The sequence below is a fragment of the Pinus tabuliformis genome, chromosome X (genome assembly GCF_031772625.1).
Source record: "Pinus tabuliformis cultivar Carrire ecotype Pingquan chromosome X, CPIR1, whole genome shotgun sequence".
NCBI lineage: Eukaryota > Viridiplantae > Streptophyta > Pinopsida > Pinales > Pinaceae > Pinus > Pinus tabuliformis.
This window is the reverse complement of record NC_142308.1, coordinates 1,497,106,480-1,497,112,361: the sequence shown is the minus strand read 5'-3', so window position 1 is coordinate 1,497,112,361 and position 5,882 is coordinate 1,497,106,480. Positions and strand designations below refer to the sequence as shown.

Genomic DNA, 5,882 nt, shown 5'->3' with positions numbered 1-5,882 from the left:
CCAGCAATTCAATTTGCAGCCCAGTTTCACCTGGTCATGTGATCCATTTACCATAATTTCTAATTTAAGAGTGGAACTCAAAACCACACCTTATAATCATACTCCAAGACCAGAGATTGAAAAGTTTATGAATCAAGACCAGTGGGAGGATTAAGAGGCCTCCAAAGTAAATCACCACTCGACAAGAAATCACGCAAAGAAAAAAACTCAAACAGGATCAAGTAGACATCTACAAAGATTAGGTATTCGGTAGACCCTCCCATTTAACCAAATACAACTTAACTTGTATGTCTGGGACTTTGTAAAAGCAATTTTCCTCTCTTTAAAACTAATTTATTTTTTCCAAGTCAATGTGTTATCTAGATTATCTTTTAAGCTCGTGTGATATGGATACAGGGATGCTAAATAGGAATGAGGTTCTATTTTCTGGTAAATCAATCTAGATCAATCTTAATTTCAGATCTATCAAGCGCCAAGAGAGATCAAATCTCTTTTTGCTCTAAAAGAGATTTACACCTCAACATATTTGATCCCTCTCGGACCTTGGTATATCCCGAGTTTAGATGGATCTAGACTGGTTTAATTAATAATTATAATTATTATTATTTTTAATCTTTTGTAACTAAGGAATCAAGATTGGGTCAAATTCGTACTCCCGTGAAACAAGGTTGATTCCAACTACTACCACCAGAACAACTATTCCAACTACTACCACCAGAACAACTAGTTACCTACGAAAGCCCCACTCCGTAGACATGGGTCAGGGTCAAACGAGGGGAGATGATGTGAACCTCAATCACTTCAATCATAACACTTGATTTTCACTGGTTTGTCAATTATACTGCCGCAGAGGCAATTATAGCTATAATTATTAATTTAATTATTTTATTTTATTTTTGTTAATTATATTTTATTTTTATGAAATTTCATTTAGTCAAAATGTTTTATTAATAATTATAATTATTATTTATTTTATTTTTATTTTTATGTAATTTGAGCAAGTCAAAATGTTTAAAATGATTAACAAGACAACACATTACAACATCTCTTCCATTAGGGGCTGGAAGGCGCATCTTGACACAATCAATCAAGTACACATTGTTTTTATTTTGGACTATGATGATTTGATAGCATATTGGAGTGATCTGTCCTAGGGTCAGGATCAAACCTTCCCACTACTACTATACCATCAAGAGTATATCAAATCTACCTGTAAGACAAATATACCAGGGATATGTGACTTAGCAAGAACCGAGATGTCCCATATTGACCACGAACCCAAGTTTGATTCCCCAAAATAACATGTTAAGCCTGTTATAATGACGCTAGAGAAAAAGCGCACATGGTTGCTAATCCATTAAATGATCTTCAAAGGGTCAATCTACTCGGGCTTTAGTTTGTTATAGGTGTACCTGATACCTACGTTTGCACAGCTGTAGCATGTCCAATTTCTTTGCCCCCTTCAACATCTCTCATGATGTGTTCTACGCTGTTGAGAGCTAGATCCACATGAGGTGTGTGATGCATAGCTGGAGAAACCCCACCATACTTGACTGGCTTTATGTTTCCGAACCTAGCTGTTCCCCTTGTTCTTCTTCCCTTGCTTGCTGAGGAAGCTGTTTGTTTGCAGTTCAATTCTTATAATGTTTATGCCGTCGACCTATACAACACACTTGTTTTCTATGTTTTGAAAACATGGCCATCTTTCCAAGCCAGATCCATCCCATATTCCTCTGGCCTTATCGTTGCCCGTTCACGTGAAGAAACGGGCAATGTCTACGATGATGTCTTTCTCCTCTTCATCGAGAATGCTGTTTAAGTCTGCTTTGTATATCGGTGGGAATGTATTTTAATGTTTTTTACAATTGGGCTCTGGAATTAATCCAAATCATTTCCATGAAATGGTGTGCCAACCAATTCGAGAGATAAGGGCAACCATCGTAGACATCCAGAATGAGGTTGGTAGAAGGCATGCAAGCCGAAAAGGTCTTGAGAATTTGTACGGGCTTTGTCAACATGTAAATGGAAGACTCTGATGTGACAAAACTGGTCGCAGCTACTCACCAGTATCCACATCATCTATGATTATAAGAAACCTTAAAAGCAAAGGAGATGACCTCTGAACATTGATGTAACTTCATCAACACTACATTAACTGATCCACTCAATTAAATGCTAGCAAAGTTTACTCGTGTTATATAGCAGTTGCCAGTGCCTACGAATACTTTGTTTTTCTCCTCTTCATCAAGAATGCTGCACTAATTTGTATTTCTGCTTTGTATATTGTTGAGAAATATATTGGATATTTTGTGTAAATGGGCTTTCCAATATTTGCTTTTTTCCATGAAATAATGCACCACGCACTCTGGGGGACAAAAGAAACCAGTCACAGGCATCCTAAAGCTTCCTAACTATTTCAAATCCAGGATGAGTCCGGTGGAACGCATACAAGCTAAAGGCTCTTGAGACTGATCGTTGTTCACGCTTGTCAACTTGCAAATTTAAGACTCTCTGTGTGAAAAGATGGATGCCGCTGCTCACCATGATCCACATCATTTAAAATTATAAAACAAATCTAAAGCATAAGAAATGACCTCTGAACATTGATATATCTTCCTGAAGACAACAACATTCACTGATCTTCTCTCAGTCAAACGCTTTTAAAATTTACCATGTAGTGATGTTATAGAGCTCCTAACTGCAGCTTATCGCAAATCAAACAAAAAAGAACTGATCGCTATCTGATCTCTCAGGGTTCATGGAATCTTTTGCAAAGGCTGTCTCCCTATTTCTACCAAAACCCAAAATGCCCAGTCTTCGCGCCCCCCGCTGTGTTGATGCAGCTTCAGAATCCAGATGCAATAATTTTGTTCTTTTCAAAATCATCAAGCTTTTTATCCAAATGAGTGGAATCTTCGCACAGATAGATGGTGGCTTTAACCTTTTTGTACACTTGTTCCAGAACATTTACGTGTGTACATGGAACCTTAGCAAAAACGTCAAACATGCCTGCTGCCTAATAGCATGGACAGAAGAGGTGTTCCACATCGTTGGTGGACAGGATCCCTCTGTGACTGGTTTGTTGTTTGTTTTTCATTTACAAAATGATAAGCGGAAGCCTCTCCAGAAAACAAAACAAACACTTCATGGAAAGAAGAACAACGACTAGACCTTAACTTTGATTCTAACATAAAGAAGCCAGGCTCAAAGATCAGGGAGTGTGCTTTTAATTAATTGACCCTGAAGTTATATTTTGATATATATGAGTATTCACTAAATCTAGGATGATCTGAACGATATAGGTGAGTTTTCACTAAATCTATCATGATCTGAACATCTTCAGATCTATAATGCTAAACACTTTGTAAACTATACTACATATTCTGTAAACCATACAGATCTATGCGAGGATATCTATCTATGTATCGAACATGAAGTTGTAGACATAATACCCACATATACAAAGGCTGTCCCATATCTATCTATTGAGAATAGAGTTATAGACAAAACACCCACATGGTCAGAGGGTTTTCCATCTGGCCGTCTACTGAACATAGAGTTATAAAACACCCACATGGACCGAGGCTATTTTATAACTTTTTATCTATTGAACCTAAAGTTAGAGACAAAATACCGACATGGCCACGCGGACTGTTCCAATGGCTTTTACCATTTGGCAGTCAATCCATGCACCAAAAGGGAAATGACCATGATATTCGTGTTGCGTTTGGCCGTAGCCGTTTTGAACATCATAAAACATCGTGGCCCAGACGACAATAACACGTTCGGTCCATCTTCCTCTTCCTGCTCCAGAGCAAATGTTAGCTCTGGCACTAAATCGAAAGAACAAAATATAAAATAGCAGTAAACATGTTCCAGCAAAGTGTGAAAACCTTGTTTAGGAATATGTGGTAGGGGAAACACCAAATCGAGATAGACTTCCGGCTTCTCCAACAAAACTCGTAATCCACGTAAACGAAGGCGGAGGTGCTCTTTTCATCTGGTCCACGATGGTTTATCATAACCAAACAATGAGCAATAAACCACCGAGGACCTGATGTAAAGATCACCTTCCAAACCTCTTCCCCTGCACCCCACCGCTTCCTTTACACCAAATCTGAGAAACTATTGCTTGCGCACTGCCTATAAAGAAATACCTGAAATTTCAAACCCTAATTAGGGTCGAATCTTCAAACCCTTGTTAAGGTTTGGATTGGTTAGTCGGACTTCACTGATTGCGTACAGATAGTCTTTAACCCTTGTTAGGGTTTGGATCAGTTACTTGGATTTCATTGATTGCGTACACACACATAGTTTTTAAGCTTATTGCTTTTTCTTTGGAAGGATGAGTATATAATCATGAAAAATAATAAAAATAATTTATTTTAATGATGTGAAAAATAAATATAGTTTATTTTCATTAATAAATAAATATAAATTAAGGAAGCATATCGTTTATGGGGTAGAATAGAGAGTGATGGGTATTTTTAAGTCATTATTTAATATGAAGGTTATTGGTTTGAAACTTTCATATTGGTTTGAAATTCTATGGAAACAAATTCAATCATTTAAAAAAAAAATTATGGGGGAGAGATTCTTAATGTTGTGTAGGGACCAGTAATTGATATAGTACTGGTCCCACCAAACCTTTCAAACCAAAATTTAAACAGAAATAAATAACATTATGTATAAATAAGTATTAAATTATGTCCAAAAAATCACTCATATATTCACTGGACCCACAACTGTGCATAAATAGTATTTTACTACTTAATACTGCAAAACATATTGACCCAAGTAGAAAACAGCTAGAGCCATAAAGGCTTCCAAACTGGTCTATTCCAAAAGTACAAAACAGCGGTCACTTCAACCCCCACTCATCAGAACTGCGACTTTGCATCCCAAATAAATATGCCTACCTGCACATAACAAAAGGAATGTATGTCAGCCATAACTACTGTGTTGTTCAACAACTAAACACCCTATGTTCAATAAATGACACCCAACCCAATAACAATTAAATCCACTTTGTTCAATAAATGACACCCAGACCCAATAACTGCAATAAATGACACCCAACTCACTCTATTTCTCATTAAAACAGATCAAAGCACATAGATCAACAAATAAACAATTCCCAACCATTAGATCACATCAAATTAAATCCATACCACACATTCAAAATGAAGCCATTGCAATCCATGTGCATCCATGTCCACCAATTAAAATCAAGTCCCCAAAACTATAAAAGAAGTCCACCCACTGTTGAAGTTGCATCTTATGCTTTCAAACTATTCAGCAAACTTGAAGACAACATCACAAAACGGGCAATATATTCAAGTTAGTTATATGAATTACAACTCATTCTTCTTACAGTTCTGTTTTCATTGTTTTCATTTATCAGATTTCTTACATTATAGTTCTGTCCATAGGGTTACAGTTAACCTATACAGTTACAGTGAACCTTTTTTATACAGAGTTTATGAATGTGTTCTAGCTTATTATATCATCAGCTTCATAGTGATTACAGCTTACATATCACAGAGGTTACGTATGTCGTGTTAGTACTGTAGTCACAGCTTGTTTAGCTTACAGGAATTGAAGCTTAGCTTACAGGAATTGAACCTATTGAATACAGTCGTATCCATCTAATCAACGTCACAGGTTGTTTACCTTACAGGAATTGAACCTTAGCTTACAGGAATTATTCGATCATCAGCTTCATAGTGATTACAGCTTACATATCACAGAGGTTACGTATGTCGTGTTAGTACTGTAGTCATAGCTTGTTTAGCTTACAGGAATTGAACCTTAGCTTACAGGAATTGAGCGATTATTATGGCTTGGGTTCTATGCAGAATGAGTTAAAACATAGAACAAAA

At 36.7% G+C, this 5,882-nt stretch overlaps 1 long non-coding RNA gene across 1 annotated transcript; it reads right to left on the bottom strand.

Moving 5' to 3' along the window:
- Positions 1-3,586: 3,586 nt before the first annotated feature.
- LOC149145718 (uncharacterized) lies at positions 3,587-4,175 on the bottom strand. Its single transcript, XR_016264370.1, has 2 exons — positions 3,894-4,175; positions 3,587-3,804 (listed from the first exon to the last, which is right to left on the bottom strand). It is a non-coding gene; the product is annotated as an uncharacterized LOC149145718 (long non-coding RNA).
- Between the last annotated feature and the right edge of the window lie 1,707 nt (positions 4,176-5,882).